Genomic DNA, 19592 nt, shown 5'->3' with positions numbered 1-19592 from the left:
AGACCAGTGCCAGTACCTTGAGGCCCTCTGGGTGCCCCCATCACAGCCTTCCCCCGACATCCTGAAGAACTAGTGTCCTGAATTTTAATTATGCTAGTCATTCTCTTGCTTTTCTTGTAGTTTTACCACCTTTGTATGCATCCCTAAATGGGATATTGTATAGTTTTGCTATTTTTTACTTTGTGTAAATGGAATCATTCCATAATTATGTGACTTCCTTTTTCATACAGGATTATATTTTCAAAAATCCATTTTGATTGCCTGCATACCGGTAATTTATTTTACTACTGAATAGTGTCCCGTTTTATGAATATACCACTGGTTACTTATTCATTCACCTGTTGTTGGATGTTGTTTCTAGGATTTTTTTTTCTATTACAAAGACTGTGCTTTGGATATTCTTGTATGTATCTTAATGAAATTGTACAGCGGAGGAAATGGATGTTCAGAGATTCAGAAAGGTGAAGTCACTAGGGGCTGGTGGAGCTGGAACTCATGTAGCTCTCTCCAAGGCAGTCCATCTCCTCATCCACACCTGCTTGTTCAGGAGGCCACCAAAGACCTCAGGGAGTCAGGCATGTGCGTCTCTAGCTGGGCCCTGAGGCTGTTCCTCTGGGCTTGCCTGCCTCTACCTAGCCGTGTTCCTGCTTTGTTGCCTGGTCATCTTTGAAGACCCAAAAGTGTTCCCTTCTCTGTGTCCCCCAGGCACAGCAGCTCCAGGGGCTTGGCAACCTGAGGAGAGAGGCCCCCTGCCTTGTGAGCCGCGTACAGCTCACATCCCTTGCTGGGCACCTCACATGCTTGCTTTCACTCCAGCTGAGTACAGTGCTGGCCGCACCCCTAATCTCACCAAAACCCCTTTTACAGATGAGAAGAGCTCAGTTATGTTAAGCGTTTATTTGCTATAGTAACTATCTTTACGATAGTAAAAATATTAAGTGATGTGTCCAGGTTAATAACGATAATGACAATACTAATCAATCACGGAGATAATGCCTCCCATTTATAGAGTGCTCACTGGGTGGTAGGCACAGGCCAGTGCCTTGCAGACACTTTTGGGCCTCTGCTCTGCTTCTTCTTTGGTTCAGAGTGTCCTTCCCTCCCTGCTACTCAGCCGCTTGCTGGCCAGTTCCATTCATCATTTGGATGATGTCACCTCCTCTGTGAGGCCAGCCAAGACTCCTTTGATGCTGGTTGTACCCTCCTAAGTGTCCCCACAACACCCTGCCTATGTCCCAATGTGTTAGGTTGTCTTTGCCAGCCTGGGACCTCCTCTGGAGCTGCAACAAGACCAGACTCTGCTCCTGCTCCCAGACCCTCTGCTGCCCAGCCCTGTGCCAGTAGGAGCCAGCAGGACCAGGCGATGAGTCATGCTGCTCCCTGCCCTCCCAGAGACAGCCACAGTCTCACTGTTTTCCGGCTCATGTTCCTTCCCAAGAAGCTGACTGTCTTCTACAGAACCCAGGGCTTCTTCGGGGAACCCCTGCTCCATTTACAGCTGGATTTTGCAAACTTTGGCCCTAATCTCTAGGAACCCTCTGATGTCAAGCCCACACAAACCCCTCCGCCTCTCATACGCCTGTCTTGTCAGCTGGACTGGCTAACTTCCTTCCTGGAGCCTGCCTGGCCTCCCACTATCTATCTGCCTGTGCCCAGGCAGCCTAGGTGGGGTCTGCAAAGCTTGTGGACTGGTCACTGTCTGAGGGTGGTGGGGGGTTGGGAGGTGAGGTTGGAGAGGGAAAGGTCCCAGAAATGACCTTGACTTTCAGTTACTTCACTGGGCAGCTCAGCCTAGGGAGGACCCAGGAACTGGGCTACCTCTGTAGAAAGGCTGGGCCGGCTGCCCTCAAGCCTTAGCAGAGTGGCTGCTGAGGTGATGTTTAAATTCAACAAGGCCTCCTGGAAGCGAAGAAAGGACCAGATCCCTCCCATGTTTGAGACTCCTGGTATATTTCAAAAAGACATGTCACAGCAGGGCTACAAAAATCAATGTGTGTTTTAAATGGTAACTGAACAAATTAACTCTTTTTTTTTTTTTAAATCATGCACTCAAATGCAGTGCAATATATTTGGACTATTGACAAGATAATTGGAGAACTTGTTTTAAAAATACATTATTTCCTTGGAGAGATAGCTGACTTTTTAGGGCTGGGACAGGGGAAAGATGAGCCGGGAGTGTGTTGTGGTGCCAGGGAGTTAGGAAGTCCTCAAAATGCGAAAGGATGGGAGTGTGTCAAAGAGATCCAGGAGCCAGAAGAGCTCCCTATGGCCAAAGCTGGAGCAAATGAGCAAGGGAATACATAATAGGATAATACTGAATTATAACCCAAAGTATAAATAAATATTTATACTGATATAAATATATTTTTTTTGTTTTCAGAGCCAGGCTCTTGCTCTGTTGCCCAGGCTTGAGTGCAGTGCCGTGATCGTAGCTCACTATAACCCTGAACTCGTGGGCTTAAACGATCCTCCTGCTTCAGCCTCCTGAGTAGCTAGGACTACAGTTGTGCACCACCAAGCCTGGCAAATTTAAAAAATTTTTTTGTGGAGATGGGGATCTCGCTATGTTGTCCAAGCTGGTCGTGAACTCCTGGGCTGAAACAATCCTCCACCTTGGTCCCCCAAAGTGCTAGGATTACAGGCATGAGCCACCACACCCAGCCCCGATTTAAAGAAATTGTTGAATCAATAACCAACTGAGGGAGAAGAGGTAAATCTTCCTTACAGAAGAATTTCCAATAATGAATGCAGATTCTTTCTCCTCTAGGAGGTGGAGCTTAATTATTCCTTTCCCTTCCCTTTCCTGTACACTGGACTCAGGACTTGCTTCTAAATAATAGAGTAGGGAAAGAGAAGAATAGTAACTATGCAATGGAGAAACCTACAGACACCGCTTTAACCAAGGTCTCAAGGTTAACATCACCAGTGATAAGTCTAGTGGCTATCATGTAGCTAACTCTGCCCCATCCACACCATGACATATGACCAGAAGGATACTTCACCTCTGTGGTATTCTTTCTAAAAACCTATAACCCCGGAGAAAAAGATCAGACAAACCCAAATTAAAGGATGTTCTGCAAAATACCTGACTAGGACTCCTCAAAACTGTCAAGGTTGTAAGAAGCACAGAAATAATTAAAGCATTGTGAAAAAGAAAAAAATCAAAAGCACAGAAAGACAGCAGCAGCCATGGACCAGAGGACAGTGGACATGGTGTCTAGATGCAGGATGCCACTCTAGGTCATGTCGTGGAGCAGAGAGAGCAGGAACAGAGAGGCTAGTGAAATCCAAATAAGGTCTGCAGTTATGTTACTAATGACGGACTAATGTGGGATTTTTGAGTTTTGAGAAATGTACCAGGGTGGTGTAAGATAACATTAGGGGAAACCGAAACTGGAGGTTGGATATTTGGGAACTCTCTGTACTATCTTCGCAACTCTTCTGTAAACCTAAAGTTAATTCCAAAATTCAGAAATTAGGCTGAGGCAGGCGGATCACCTGAGGTCAGGAGACCAGCCTGACCAACATGGTGAAACCCTGTCTCTACTAAAAATACACAAATTAGCTGGGCGTGGTGGTGGACACCTGTAATCCCAACTACTTGGGAGGCTGAGTCAGGAGAATCACTTGAACTGGGGAGGCAGGGATTGAAGTGAGCTGAGATTGCACCACTGCACTCCAACCTGGGCGACAGAGCGAGATTCCGTTTCAAGCAAACAAACAAACAAAACACAAAAACAAAAACCCTGAATTCAGAAGTTTATTTGGTAGCTATATATATATATATACACACACACACAGTTACCAAGAGAAATGTACCAGGGTGGTGTAAGATAACATTAGGGGAAACTGAAACTGGAGGATAGGTATTTGGGAACTCTGCACTATCTTCACAACTCTTCTGTAAACCTAAAGTTAATTTCAAAATTCAGAAGATATATATATATTTACCATATATAATATATATTTACCATATATTATATATATTTACCATATACATTATATATATCTACCATATATATTTATGTGTGTATATGTGTGTGTATCTATATAATTTTATGGGCCTTACAGATGGTGTGTTTTGGTGTTTTGGTGATAGGCCAACCATCTCTGTTCAGTTCTCTTGGTCTGCATCCTGTGTCTGAGGACAGTCCTATTTGGAGATAGCATCCGAAGTCTAAACTTGCAGCCTTTTTGTCTATGGAGCCCTGGCCAGCTCCTGTCTCTCCTCTTCTCTCTCAACCAACCCCCATGCTGCTACCCCTCCTCCCTGTATCTGAACCCTCAAGTCAGACTGTTAGAGCTAGGTCTCATAGAGATATAGAGATTGATTAGGCTAAATCTTTTGTTTCTTTTTGTTTTTTTTTTGAGACGGAGTCTCTCACTCTCACCCAAGCTGGAGTGCAGTGGCACGATCTCAGCTCAGTGCAACCTCCACCTCCTGGGTTCAAACAATTCTCGTGCCACAGCTCCCCACATAGCTGGGACTACAGGTGTGTGCCACCACACCTGGCTTTTTTATTTTTGTATTTTTTTAGTAGAGACGGGGTTTCACCATGTTGGCCAGGCTGGTCTCAAACTCCTGACCTCAAGTGATCCGCTGGCCTCCACTTCCCAAAGTGCTAGGATTATAAACATGAGCCACCACATCTGGCCTTGAATCTTTTGTTTCATAGATGAGGAGACTGAAAGAGAAAGAGGAAAGGGACTTGCCCCTGGTCACGTCCAAGTTAATTTGGGCAGAGCCGAGAATGGGACTAGTCAGGCTTTCTCTGTCCCGGGATCCCTGGCCCCATTTGCCACAGAGATGTGGGTCAGACCCACACACGTGCTCTGAAGTATTGGTGACTCACCTGGGGACCTGATTAGGGCAATGTTAAATTCAAAGGAAGGGCTGAATGCCAAGTATTAGTTGGGAAGAATGGTTTGGAGTGGAAATTTCTGCTTTGATCTCACTGTGCATGCCTTAACAGGTGAATCCCACCGGTTTTGAAGATCCAGGAAAAGGCATGGCCTGAAAATGGATAAAAGATTGAGTGTCTCTGCCCCCTACTCTTACCCCCAGAGCTATTGCAATAAAGGGCCCAGAGAGGATTCTGCAAAGCCCTGAGCATGTGAAGGGGGTTGGGTCCCCAGTTTTGGGGTTGAACACTTCCTAATGTGCACTGGGGACACCACTCTGGTGATAGACTCAAAGCTGCTGGAGAACCCACATAGCCTTTCCTGAAGCCTAGAGAGTAGGGGATGGGGCTGAAGTGGCCCTGCCGCTGAGGCTGCTATGTGGACATTCCCGTCTTCTGGCCTAGGAGGGGGAAGTGCCTCCCTTTCTGTGTTTCCATAATGAACTGGGATGGTCTGTGCCACCATTGTCTCCCCATCTGACTGTGGCTTCTTGAGGACGGCCCTGAGTCTCACTGTCCTCTGCATTCCCAGCACAGGACCTGGCACGGATGTTGGTAAATGTTTGCTGAGTCAATGCATGCCTGAGCTGAAGTGGTTCCAGTTATGTTTTGCTGTGTACATGTCTGTTGTACCCTCTTTGCCATGTCCAGCTTGTGGACCTCCCCTTGCATTTGAAAAAAGCAGTCACAGGGAAGTTGGCTGGAAGGGAGCTCAAGGCTCACCTGGGGTCTCCAGCTGAGCCGTCTGTGAAGGTTCAGATGGGAGTGGAGAACTAAAAGCTGAACATAGATGAACTTGCAACCAGGGCAGATCTAACCAGTCAGGAGCTTGCAGTGGCTGGACTGACGTCAGCTCATGTGGTCAGTGTGGCCACCCACAGATGGAGTGGTCATAGTGAGCACCTCACAAGATATGGGGATCACTAATGCGCCGTTCACATGGTGGTCATCTGTTCTGATGGCAGTTAGAGATACAACTGGCCAGTAAACATGTTGTAGGAGACTTGCTGGTGCTGGTTGTCTCTCCTGCCCCCTTTGCTGGATTCCCTATTCCTAACGGTACTGGAAATTTCTCAGCCGTGTAATCTGGTCAGAAAGGACCCTATTCCAGGGGTGGGGCCTAACTGCCTGAAGCAAATCAGAATATTTCTTTTTCTTTTCTTTTTTTTTTTGTTTTTTTGAGTTGGAGTCTCACTTTGTCGCCCAGGCTGGAGTGCAGTGGCGCGATCTCGGCTCACTGCAACCTCCGCCTCCCAGGTTTAAGCAATTCTCCTGCCTTAGCCTCCTGAGTAGCTGGGATTACAGGCTCCTGCCACCATGCCCGGCTAGTTTTTGTATTTTTAGTAGAGATGGGGTTTCACCATATTGGGCAGGCTGGTCTCCTGGCCAGGCTGGTCTCAAACTCTTGATCTCATGATCCGCCTGCCTGAGACTCCCAAAGTGCTGGGATTACAGGCGTGAGCCACTGTGCCTGGCCTGCAAATCAGAATGTTTCTTAGTTTTTTTTTTTTTTAAATGAGATGGGATCTCACTCTGTCACCCAGGCTGGAGGGCAGTAGCATGATCTCAGCTCGCTGCAGCCTCCGCCTCCCAGGCTCAAGTGATCTTCCCACCTCAGCCTCCTGAGTAGCTGGGATCACAGGTGCATACCACCACAGCCGGCCATTTTTTGTATTTTTAGTAGAGATGGGGTTTCCCCATGTTGCGCAGGCTAGTCTTGAACTCCTGAGCTCAGGCAATCCACCTGTCTTGGCCTCTCAAAGTGCCTGGGATTACAGGCGTAAGCCACTGCACCCAGCCCAATCAGAATATTTCATCCTTTAGGCTACAGTAATTGGTCAGAAAAACGTATAGGTCCCAAATCAGGCCAACCAGAGTGAATAAGTCTCGATTCTGAGTGTTTTCTTTGAGCTAACTGGGAATCCAACTATTTCTTGCTAATTACAAATGAGAAAAGCAAGTATTGCCAGGAGCTTCTCGCAGCCACCTTGTGACACATCATAGAAGATAGAGCCAAGAGACTGAAAGAAAATAGGTAACAGCTGCTAGATCAAACCTTACCTAAAGCTACCCCTGGTTCTAGGCTTGTTGGTTATCTAAGCCCACAAGTTCTGTCACACCAAAGATATCCCTTTTAATGGTAATAATAATTACTTAATTACTAAGTATATAATAATTACCTAAATACAGCTTAGGAGATAAAATCTTAGAAAATATGAGATCTGTTTGGCAATAATAAAACACTCATAGTGAAAAGGTCAGCAGAATGCTGAATCAGCTCAAGCTCAGCTACCTGACACATGACAAATATAAGACCTAGAGAGGCCGTGAGACTTGTTCAAGGTTTTACAGCTGCTTAGTAGGGCCTCCTGACCCACAGTCCACTAATTTTTTTTTTTTTTTTTTTTTGAGATGGAGTCTAGCTCTGTCGCCAGGGCTGGAGTGCAGTGGCCAGATCTCAGCTCACTGCAAGCTCCGCCCCCCGGGTTTATGCCATTCTCCGGCCTCAGCCTCCCGAGTAGCTGGGACTACAGGCATCCGCCACCTCGCCCGGCTCGTTTTTTATATTTTTTAGTAGAGACGGGGTTTCACCATGTTAGCCAGGATGGTCTCGATCTCCTGACCTCGTGATCCGCCCATCTCGGCCTCCCAAAGTGCTGGGATTACAGGCTTGAGCCACCGCGCTCGGCCTACTAATTCTTAATTGTTTTTCTTTTATTTCTTTTTTTGAGACAGGGTATCACTCTGTTGCCCAGCTGTAGTGCAGTGGCGTGATCTTGGCTCACTGCAACCTCCACCTCCCAGGTTCAAGCAATTCTCTTGCCTCAGCCTCCTGAGTAGCTGGGATTACAAGTGTGTGCCACCATGCCCAGCTAAATTTTATGTTTTTTTTGTAGAGATGGAGTTTCACTATGTTGTCCAGGCTGGTCTCGAACTCCTAGACTCAAGTTAGCACCCGCCTTGGCCTCCCAGAGTGCTGGGATTACAGGCGTGAGCCACCATGCCTGGTCTAATTCTTAATGTTTAATGGTAATTGGAGTGCTTGAATTTCTTTGCATTCCCAGTGAAATCATCACTACATGTTTTCTCTCTTGTCTTGCCTATCTTTCCAAGAGGCAGAGAAGGAATGTTAATATTTCTCTTGATTTTGTAAATAGGGAGGTAGAAACCCAGAAAGGCTTAAAGATTTGCCAAAGATTACAGCAGGGTAGTGGTGAAACTGGTCCTAGGAGCCACATGTGCTGAATGCCATTTAGGGTTCAGCCCCTCTATCCCACCCCTTATGCCAGCCACCTCTGCTTCCATGAGAGTAGGAGTAAAGATTAGGGGTAGTGTGGGGACCTTTCTTGGCCTTGCTTCTTAGTGGCCGAGTGATTAAAGAGGACATTGCCTTGTACAGGCCAAAGAAGTGATTATGGGCCTTGAGAGACAGGTTCTTCCCCCCAACCTTAGGAAAACCAAGGTTATAATATTTCTGTTGCCAGAGCCTCCAAAAGGGAGGCCAACCGAGAGAGATGGGAGGCTGTATGCATGGGATTCTGGTCTCACAATCCCTGTGACCCCAGCTCTGACACCTACCCTCTCCTGCCCCCAAAGCCTTCTATGGCTCCCCAACCTTTTCAGCAGCCACAGGGCTGATGTGTTTGGCTGCACAGGTGTTGCACTGAACAATTTTGGATTCTGATCTGTATGGCGCCTCTGGATTGTGCAGTTCACAGCTTGCACAACTGTACACGGCAGGCCTCGGTTGCCTTTCTCGGTGTTTGGACATTCAGATCATTTTCACAGCAATCAATGACCTTACAAACCCTTTTAAAAAATAAATTCATTTCATCATTTTTACAAGATATAGAAGATACATTGAGAAAATTTATTTTGTTTTAGATCAGTCTGATCCCAAGGATTGTATTAGAAAGTGTATATGTAAAAAGATGCATTATTTTTAAAGGCTACTTTTGACCATTTTCTACTTAATAAAGTGATGCCTACTGTTTAATAGAATTTATATCTGTCAGGGGAGTTTTAGGGAAAAAAGAATTTAATTTTATGAGGAAAAGCAAGGTTTACAGACAAATTCATTAAAAATAATTTGTCAGGCTTGATTTGGGAACTGAATGTATACTGAAATTATTATTGTAGATTGAAATTTAAATACATGCTATGAATTACAAAAATAAATATACTTTCAGGCCGGGTGTGGTGGCTCACACCTGTAATCCCAGCACTTTGGGAGCCTGAGGCAAGTGGATCACTTGAGGTCACGAGTTTGAGACCAGGCTGGCCAACATGGTAAAACCCCGTCTCTACTAAAAATGCAAAAATTAGCTGGGTGTGGTGGCTCACGCCTGTAATCCCAGCTACTCAGGAGGCTGGGGAAAATCACTTGAACCCGGGAGGCGGAGGTTGCAGTGAGCTGAGATTGCACCACTGCACTCCAACCTGGGTAACAGAGCGAGACTCTGTCTCAGAAAACAAACAAAAACAAAAATAAATATACTTTCAATACATAGGGGTTTAGAACATTTGCATCTTATACTTCATTTTTGTGATTTATTTAGTTATTTTAAAAACAAACTTTGTGCTTGGTTCCTAAATGAAGAGATAAGAGAGAGGATATCAGTCCTCAAACAACCCATTTCAACTTGAATAACTGTTATTTCCAAAAAATGAAAAGCTAAAATGACCACATTTTCTCTTAAAATGTTCATTTTTGAAGGTCTAGATTTTTTTTTTTTTTTTTTGGTCAGGCGCGGTGGCTCATGCCTGTAATCCCAGCACTTTGGGAGGCTGAGGTGGGTGGATCCCCTGAGGTCAGGAGTTCAAGACCAGCTTGACCAACATGGAGAAACCCCATCTCTACTAAAAATGCAAAATTAGGCGGGTGTGGTGGCACACACCTGTAATCCCAGCTACTCGGGAGGCTGAGGCAGGAGAATTGCTTGAACCTGGGAGGCAGAGGTTGCAGTGAGCCGAGATCACGCCACTGCACTCCAGCCTGGGCAACAAGAGGGAAACTCCGTCTCAGAAAAAAAGAAAGAAAAAAAAAAGTTTTGATCCATTAGCAATGTAGAGGTTCAAAAAGTGCAGGGATGTTTATGGTAGAAACAGAATCCCTTTTCCCTGGTCTTTAAAGTGGCTCTGCTATCTAGGAACATGCAAAGTTAGCAGTTTCTTATGTCTCTTCTCAGATGGAATTTCTGCGTCCGGGAGCAAATGTTTGCACATATATATTCGGCTTTGTTTCTTTCTTTTTCTTATTTCTGAGGATATCTTGCTCCAGATTTTTTTCTCTCTTTTCCTTTTTTGTTCTTATTTCTGAGGCATTGCTCTTTATTTTTATATAAACGAAGCTCTTTCTATAACCAGCTGCACCTTGCTTTTCTCACTTAAAAATAAACCTTTGAAGTAATTCCAATCAGTACATGTTAAGCTGCCTCGTTATGTTAACAGCTGACAAATATTCCATCGGAAGAATGTACCATAATTTATTTAGGCAGCTTTTGACTGATTAAACATTTTGTTTTATTCCACTCTTTGTGTGTGTGTGTGTGTGTGTGTGTAGGGTCTTCTGTCACCCAGGCTGGAGTGCAGTGGTGTGATCTTGGCTCACTGCAGCCTAACCTCCCAGGCTGAAGCCATTCTCCCACCTCAGCCTCCTGAGTAGCTGGGACTACAGGCATGCACCACCATGCCCAGCTAATTTTTTTTTTTTAGATAGAGTCTTGCTCAGTTGCCCAGGCCAGAGTGCTGTGGCACGATCTCTGCTCACTGCAACCTCCACCTCCCTAGTTGAAGTGATTCTCCTGCCTCAGCCTCCTGAGTAGCTGGGATTACAGATGCCCACCATCACACCCTACTAGTTTTTGTATTTTTAGTAAAGACAGGATTTCACCATATTGGCCAGGCTGGTCTTGAACTCCTGACCTCAAGTGATCCACCTGCCTCAGCCTTCCAAAGTGTTAGGATTACAGGCATGAGCCACCGCTCCCGGCCCTGGCTAATTTTTGTATTTTTTGTTGAGACAGGGTTTCGCCATGGTGCCCAGGCCGGTCTCCAGTTTTTGGGCTCAAGTGATCCTCCTGCCTTGGCCTCCCAAACTGCTAGGATTACAGGTGTGAGCCACCACACCCAGCCTCTCGTTACTGTTTTTTTTTTTTTTTGAGATGGAGTCTTGCTCTGTTGCCCAGGCTGGAGTGCAGTGGCCAGATCTCAGCTCACTGCAAGCTCCGCCTCCCGGGTTCACGCCATTCTCCTGCCTCAGCCTCCCGAGTAGCTGGGACTACAGGCGCCCGCCACCTCGCCCGGCTAGTTTTTTGTATTTTTTAGTAGAGACGGGGTTTCACCGTGTTAGCCAGGATGGTCTCGATCTCCTGACCTCGTGATCCACCCGTCTCGGCCTCCCAAAGTGCTGGGATTACAGGCTTGAGCCACCGCGCCCGGCCTCGTTACTGTTAACAGCTGAAAAATATTCCACTAGAAGGATGTACCATAATTTAGGCAGTTTTTGACTGATAAACATTTAGTTTTTTTCCAGTCTTTACTATCACAAACAATACTGCAACGTCTGCCTCCGTCTGTGTATCACTTTGCAACTGTGCAAACATGTAGCAGGGTAAATTCCTCTTACTGAGTTAAACAGTTTGTTGATTTGGTAGGGCTGCCATCACAAAGTACAAACTGGGCAGCTTAAGCAACAGAAATCTATTGTCTCAGTTCTGGAAGCTGGGATCCCAAGGTCAAGATGTCAGCAGAATTGGTTCCTTCCGAGGGCTGTAAGGAAGAACCTGTTCCATGCCTTTCCCACGGCTTCTGGTGGTTTGCTGGCAATAGTTGGCATATTTTGACTTGTAGAAACATTACCCCAATGTCTACCTTGATGTTCACATGGTGGTTTTCCTGTGTATTTTTCTATGTCCAAATTTCCTGTTCTCATAAGGACTCGTCATATTGTATGACCTCATCTGAGTGAATTACATCTGCAATGACCCTATTTCTAAATAAGGTCACATTCTGAGGTACTGGGGCTTAGGACCTGAACATATGCATTTTTGGGGATGCAATTCAGCCTATAACAAAGGGTATATAACTATTTACTTTTAGAAAAATATTGCTAAATACCCTCTTCATAGAAATTGTACCATTGGCTGGGTGCAGTGGCTTATGCCTACAATCCTAGCACTTCGGGTGGCTGAGGTGCGCAGCTTGCTTGAGTCCATGAGTTCAAGATCAGCCTAGGCAACATGGTGAAATCCTGTCTCTACGAAAAAAGAAAAAAAAAAAAAAACAAAGAAAAAAAAAACAAAAAAACAAAGCTGGGCATGGTGATGCACATCTGTAGTCCCAGTGACTTGGGAGGCTGAGGTGGAAGGATCGATTGAGCCCAGGAGGCTGAGGCTGTAGTGAGCCATGATCACACCACTGCACTCCAGGCTGTGACAGAGTGAGACCAAGAAGAAAGAAATTGTACCGTTACCTTCCCAACAGCCTTGCCAACACAGTAATATTTTCATTACAAATTTCCTAATAACTTGTATTGAAGCATCACACATTTTGATTTTTGCCAGGCTGGTAGGTGGAAAATGGTGTCTCATTGTATTCCAATGTGCATTCCATTTCTAAGTGTGGATGAGAGTTCTCTTATATATTTAAGACCAATTTGCATTGTTTTTGCATCCAGTTGTTTATATCATTTTCTTTTCTTTTCTTTTCTTTTCTTTTTTTTGAGACGTAGTCTTGCTCTTTCGCCTGGTCTGGAGTGCAGCGGCATGATCTTGGCTCACTGCAACCTCCGCCTCCTGGGTTCAAGCGATTCTCCTGCCTCAGCCTCCCAAGTAGCTGGGATTACAGGTGCCAACAAACACTCCCAGCTAATTTTTTTGTATTTTTAGTAGAGACAGGGTTTCACTATGTTGGGCAGGCTGGTCTCAAACGCCTGACCTTGTGATCCGCCTCCCTCGGCCTCCCAGAGTGCTGGGATTACAGGTGTGAGCCACTGTGCCCGGCCTCATTTGCTTATTTTTCCATTGAATTACTGGTCTTTTATCCTTATTGATTTGTAGAAGCTCTTTAAATGTAAAAGAAATTAGCTGTCTGTGATATGTTTCAGATGTTTCTTTTCCTGTCAATTGTTATTTGACTTTGTATATGAATTTCGTTTTTCTTTTTCCTTTCTTTTTTTGTTTTTTTTGGAAACAGGTCTTGCTCTGTTGTCTGTTGGCCAGGCTGGAGTGCAGTGGTGTGGTCCCAGCTCACTGCAGCCTTGACCTCCTGGGCTCAAGCGATCCTCCCACCTCAGCCTCCCAAGTAGCTGGGACTATAGGCACACACTATAGTCCCAGCTAATATATAGACCCAGCTAATTTTTGTATTTTTTTGTAGAGATGGGGTTTCATCATGTTGTCCAGGCTGGTTTCAAATTCCTAGGCTCAAGCAATCTCCCCACTTTGGCCTCTCAAAGTGCTGGGATTACAGATGTAAACCACCATTCTCACCTTTTTTTTTTTTTAACCAGGAAAAAATGTTCAATTATTTTGTATACAAACATCATTTGCTTTTATGGTTTTGGGGTTTTCTGTGATATTTAAGAAGGTCTTGTCTTGCCGGGTGTGGTGGCTCACACCTGTAATCCCAACACTTTGGGAGGCCAAGGCTGGGGGGATCACCTGAGGTCAGAAATTCAAGACCAGCCTGACCAACATGGAGAAACCCCGTCTCTACTGAAAATACAAAATTAGCCAGGTGTGGTGGCGCATGCCTGTAATCCCAGCTACTCAGGAGGCTGAGGCAGGAGAATCACTTGAACCTGGGAGGCGGAGGTTGCCGTGAGTCAAGATTATGCCATTGCACTTTAGCCTGGGCAACAAGCGCGAAACTCCATCTCAAAACAAATAGACAGACAAAACAGAAGGTCTTCTCTATGGTTATGATACAAATTCTCCTATTTTGTTAAACACACTTACGGTTTCATTTTTATGTATAATTTTTTGACCCATTGAAATTTATTTTGGCATAAGGTAAAAGGTAGGAACCCAATTTAGTTATCCTGGTGGATACTTGGTGGTCCCAATGGCATTTATCAACCAATATGTGAGAACTGTAGTTAGATATAAATAGTGTATAGATACGGGGAAGTTGCAGAAATATTTTCATTACAAATTTCCTAATAACTTGTATTGAAGCATCAGTGTGGTTTTAGCATCAGTGTGGTTTTAGAAGTTTTGTCTTTGACAAGTGATCTACTACGAGTATAGACTATACATTTGTTATTATAATAAAAGTAGTTTAGGCGATGTGTGGTGGCTCACGCCTGTATTCCCAGCAACTTGGGAGGCCGAGGCAGGCAGATTACTTGAGGCCAGGAGTTTGAGACCAGCCTGGCCAACATGGTGAAACCCCATCTCTACTAAAAATACAAAAATTAGATGGGTGCAGTGGTGCATGCCTGCCTGTCCCAGCTACTTTGGGAGGTTGTGGCCTAAGGACTGCTTGTGCCTGGAAGGCAGAGGTTGTGGTGAGCTGAGATCTGACCACTGCACCCCAGCCTGGGTGACAGAGTGAGACTGTCTTAAAAAAAAAAAAGAAAAAGACCTGAATTCCGTGGGAAAACTCTGAAAACTTTGGGTTTCATCTAAGGCAAGCTTGTCCAACCCACGGCACATGGGCCACATGTGGCCCAGGACAGCTTTGAATGCAGCGCAACACAAATTTGTAAATTTTCTTAAAACATTATGAGATTTGTGCGTGCGTGTGTGTGTATGTGTGTGTGTTTAGCTCTTCAGCTATCATTAGTGTTAGTGTATTTTATGTGTGGCCCAAGACAATCCAGTTCTCCCATTGTGGCCCAAAGAAGCCAAAAGATTGGACACCCCAGATCTAAGGGGTTGAGAGCTTCAGTCCTAACCATGCTACCTCCCGGCGCTGCCGCCTTGAGTAACTTGCTTTACCTGTGTCGCATTTCCCTTCGGTTATAAAATGGGGGTAATAACAGGGGAAGCTTTTGTAGGGCCTGAAGCTTCTGCAATTTGGAGGGCTCTCTTACAAATTCTAAAAGGGAAACACTTCCCCTGCAGGATCTGGGAAGGGCCCCTGCAAGGGAGAGGCCCTGAAGGTTTTAATGTCCTCAGCATCACTGAAAACCCACCTCTGATCATGGTATTTACTTCACAGGGCCCTGGGGAGTACGGGATGTGTCTTAAATATCTGGCATCTGGTGGGAATGTGGTGAGTTCATTCCCAGACTCCAAACTCAGGTGTACAGGGAACATCACTCCCCCAACCCCATGCTTCCTTTTTTTTTTTTTTGACAGAGTCTTGCTTTGTCACCCAGACTGGAGCGTAGTGGCACAATCTTGGCTCACTGCCATCTCCACTTCCCGGGTTTATGTGATTCTCCTGCCACAGCCTCCCAAATAGCTGGGATTACAGGCATCCGCCACCACACCCAGCTGATTTTTTGTATTTTTAGTAGAGACAGGGTTTCACCATGTTGGCCAGGCTGGTCTCGAACTCCTGAGCTCAAGTGATCTGCCTGCCTTGGCATCCCAAAGTCCTGGGATTGCAGGCATGAGCCACTGTGCCCAACCCCATGCTTCCTTTAAATTAGGAACATCACTTCCTTTACATGCCATAACCTACCTGAAGTTCTGACACCAAACCCCTACTTTCACTGAGCTGGCAAACACGCTCCCTTGTGTCACTCTTGAAGTTTTAAGTCCACCTTTCTCTGAAGTAGAGTCAAGGCCTGGGAGTGAGGGGAAGGATTTGTTGTGCCTTGGTTGTCTGTTCACCCCGGTCATGGCTGAAGCATCTAATGTCCCTTTCTGAAGGTGGCCTCAAATCTTCAGCCCTCCACTGCTTCTGAGCTGTGCATGGGACTTGGGGATCTTTGAGGGGTGCCCAAGGAGTGCCACGTAGCACTCCTGCTTGTGAGGACAGCTCTGTTGGTGGGTCTACTGGCTCTAACTCTAGGTCACACCAAAGATCCTCCCCTGAGAATAAACCATGGTGGCTAATCCTGCAAAACCTGTTTTCCTCATCTGCAGAATGGGGAAGATGCTAACAATACCTCCCTCATCAAATCGGTGTGAAGAATTCAATGTCTTGGTGTTTGTAAAGGGCTTAGGATAGTGACTGACCTATAGTCCATGGGCTGTCTTGATGCAGGTCATCATCTCACCCTTATTCATTATTGGATGGAGAAACCAGGGTGCCAGAGACACTGGCTGGCTGGGGCAAGATGACCACTCATGCCTATCAACAGCTGGGTTAAAGGTGCCGAAGATATGCTTATTCGATTTGCAGGTGACCCAAAACTAGATGCAGTGGCTGGTATTTTAAATGACCAAACAAGGGCCCAAAAGCCCCTAAAGCAGATGAGATGATGGACTAACCCCTCTAGGGATGGATGTAAAATTAAAAGGTTTTGCATGAAAGAGATTTTGGCTGAAGGTTCATTGTACATTGAGATAGTTGCCCCAAATGATTGTGATCTCAGGCTGAGTCTATAGAGGTATAGGTTGACGATGAGGGAGATAATAGCTGGAGGGTTGTGCTCAACTCTGGTTGTCATACATTTGAGGAGACAGGAAGAGACCAGAGTCCAGTTTGTGGAGGGTAAAGGATAGTGAGGAACTAGGGATACTGATCTTGCAGAAGAGAAGACTCAAAGGGGCAGAGGCAGGAACAGTGGTATAACCCTGCCTGGCTCCAAGGGCAGAACTGGCACCCATGGAGATAACAGGGGAATGAGAACCAGCTCTGTGGCTGTCAGAACTGTCCCACAGTGAATCAGAGTGCCTTCAGAGGTAGTGAGCTCCCCATCACCAATTGTATGCAAGCAGAGTGAGGAAAGGATTCCTGTTTCCAGCTCTCAGATGGTTTTATCAACAACAAAAAAACTAGACCCTACTGATAAAAATTTCTGTTGGCTATATATATACACATATAGTCAACAAATATGGAATCCATATATTCCCTATTTTAAGGTTTATTTTATTTTATTTTTGAGACAGGGTCTCACTCTGTCGCCCAGGCTAAAGTGTAGTGCAGGATCTTGGCTCACAGTTTAAGCCATTCTCCCACCTCAGCCTCCTGAGTAGCTGGGACTACAGGCCCCTGCCAATACATACCTGGCTAATTTTTGTATTTTTTGTAGAGACGAGGTTTCGCCATGTTGCCCAGGCTGGTCTCAAGCTCTTGGGCTCAAGCAATCCACCTGCCTCGGCCTCCCAAAGTGCTGGGATTACAGGTGTGAGTCACCACACCCAGCATACTTTAAGAAAATTAATATTATAGAAATTGGAACTAATTTACAATTAATGCATAGGTTTACTGTATCCTTCCTTCCTGAAAAGTTGTTATTTGAATCAAAATGAAGTATATGATTGAGCAGGTTTTTTGGACAATCTGTTTTTCATCTTTCAATCTATTTTTCACTTTTGTGATTAGAATGTATGTCTTGAATTTAAAAACAAATTATCTAAATAAACAACAAATATTTAAAAAATCCAGCCTTCTTAGTGAAGGCCACACTCAATCTATTGAATACATCTTCCGCTGACATTTCTCCTTGTCGCTGCTGCCCTGGCCTCTGAAATAGAATGCAGACCGGCTATTAAACCAGTTTTTAGCAAATTTGTAGCAGCAGGTTCTTGGCTGGGGGAAGAAAATTCCACTTATCAAGAGATGTTATTCCTTCAAAGGATGAGAACCTACTTCTTCATAAAGAGAATTTGGAGGGAGCTTTTTGTTCTGCGGGGACAACATCTGGATTTGAATACATCCATGCTCAAAAGGAGATTTCTCATAATGGACCCAACTGAAAGCACTCAGAGTACAAGGACCAGTGAGCTTTCAAAAGGAGACACTTCAGGAGACTTGCCAGGGGCCCTCGTATCCCCGGCAGCGCGAGTTTTGGAGGTCAGTGGAGGGCTCTCGCGTCATGCATGTAACTTTCATACTCAAATACTTATTTTCATCCTCTACTCCTCACCCCCACTGCAGAAACTTGGGGCTTGAATTCATTTAAAAACATTTGTGGTTTCAGAAATCTCCTTTTTATTATAAAGCTGCCAAGATCTTAGAATGAAAGGCATTTTTAGAGATGAGAAAGAAGGAAGCCAGGTGAAGGCAGGCCTGGCTCTCAGCCGTGGGTCTGTAAAGGTGACATGTGGGACATGGCCACCTGCAGACCCTGCAGGCAGCTGGGCGGAGGCACCGACAGGGCCCTGGGTTTGAATCCCTGCTCTGCCAGTCATTTCCACGGTGATCTTGGGGGAAGTTTTGTAACCTCTGGGCCCCGCGACGCCCCTTCCTGGAGCCTGGAGCTGGAACGAAGCCCCTTGGAGCCCTGACATCAGAGGTGACGCTACTCTTCGCAGGCAATGACTTGGCAGAATGTGATGCCACTCCCTAACCCGCGTCCAGGCTGACAGGGTGTGTGCCGCCTCCCACCAGGTGGTCTGGCTGCTTTGATGGATCTCCTAACATCCCTGCACCCCAGAGCCCTCAGTGCTGGCCAGACCTTCACTCACTCCTCGGTTGCAACCTGTTCTCATGTAGCGGGTCCCACAGGCTGGCCTATGGCGCCCCCTGCTGGTGACTGCAGGGAGAAGGGTGCCCTAAGTCAAAGGAAGTCCTTCCTGGGGTCTAATCTGTACCTTTTGCCTGATGAGGCAGCTGAGGTGGTTGGCTTTCTCCTCCACCCCAGAAAATAAAGTCATATGGAGTCCAAGCAGTTATTTTTCTCTGCTAGGCCGGGCCATCATAAGCCCCAAACGGAGGGGTCCCCTGGAATGAGCCCTATGCGGGCTTTCTATTCAGGGAGTAGGGCTGTGGTGAGGATGGAGTGCATGTGTGGGGGCTCTCACCTGGGTGTGGGAAGATCAGAGGGACCCCAGAGGTTAGCGTTTGCAGATGAAAAAATGAAGGTAGGGGCCGGGCGCTGTGGCTCACGCCTGTAATCCCAGCACTTTGGGAGGCTGAGGCAGGTGGATCATGAGGTCAGGAGATTGAGACCATCCTGGCTAACATGGTGAAACCCCTTCTCTACTAAAAATACAAAAAAAAAAAAAAAATAGCCAGGTGTGGTGGCGGGAGCCTGTAGTCCCAGCTAATCAGGAGGCTGAGGCAGGAGAATGGCGTGAACCCGGGAGGCAGAGCGTGCAGTGAGCCGAGATCATGCCACTGCTCTCCAGCCTGGGCCACTGAGCAAGACTCTGTCCCCCAAAAAAATTAAGGTAGGAAGCTTCAGCCTGAAGGTAAAGTTTTGAGGCAGCCCTAACCCGTTGCCCTCCTGGGACCGGTTTTATCAGCATTTCCATGTAATTGGTGAAGGGCCTTCAGTTAGCCATTTCTCTGAAGATTAGAGGAAGCAAGAGAGATGTGAGTTAAACACAAGGCAGGACTTCTCAATGATGGGGGATGTCAGACCTCAGAAAGGGGAGCAAAGGAACCTTCCCATTGAGGGCAGCCTCCAGTGAGGTGGGGTCCAGGTCAGGCAGGTGAGATGGCCCCCAACACTGTCCATCTGGAGGGGCCTGGGACTAGGGTATAGTCTACGGGGGTCTCAGGATGGAAAGGCCTCTTGAGAGGCTCCTGGTGGCTAGGACTTTTGTGGATGGGGTGGTGAGGACGGGCAGGAGGAAAGACTGAGTTCCAGAGGCATTGCTACCCCCATCCTCCCCCGCCTGG

Source organism: Rhinopithecus roxellana, chromosome 12, assembly GCF_007565055.1.
Source record: "Rhinopithecus roxellana isolate Shanxi Qingling chromosome 12, ASM756505v1, whole genome shotgun sequence".
Lineage (NCBI taxonomy): Eukaryota > Metazoa > Chordata > Mammalia > Primates > Cercopithecidae > Rhinopithecus > Rhinopithecus roxellana.
The sequence above is the reverse complement of the archived record's forward strand: the minus strand, read 5'-3'. Positions refer to the sequence as shown.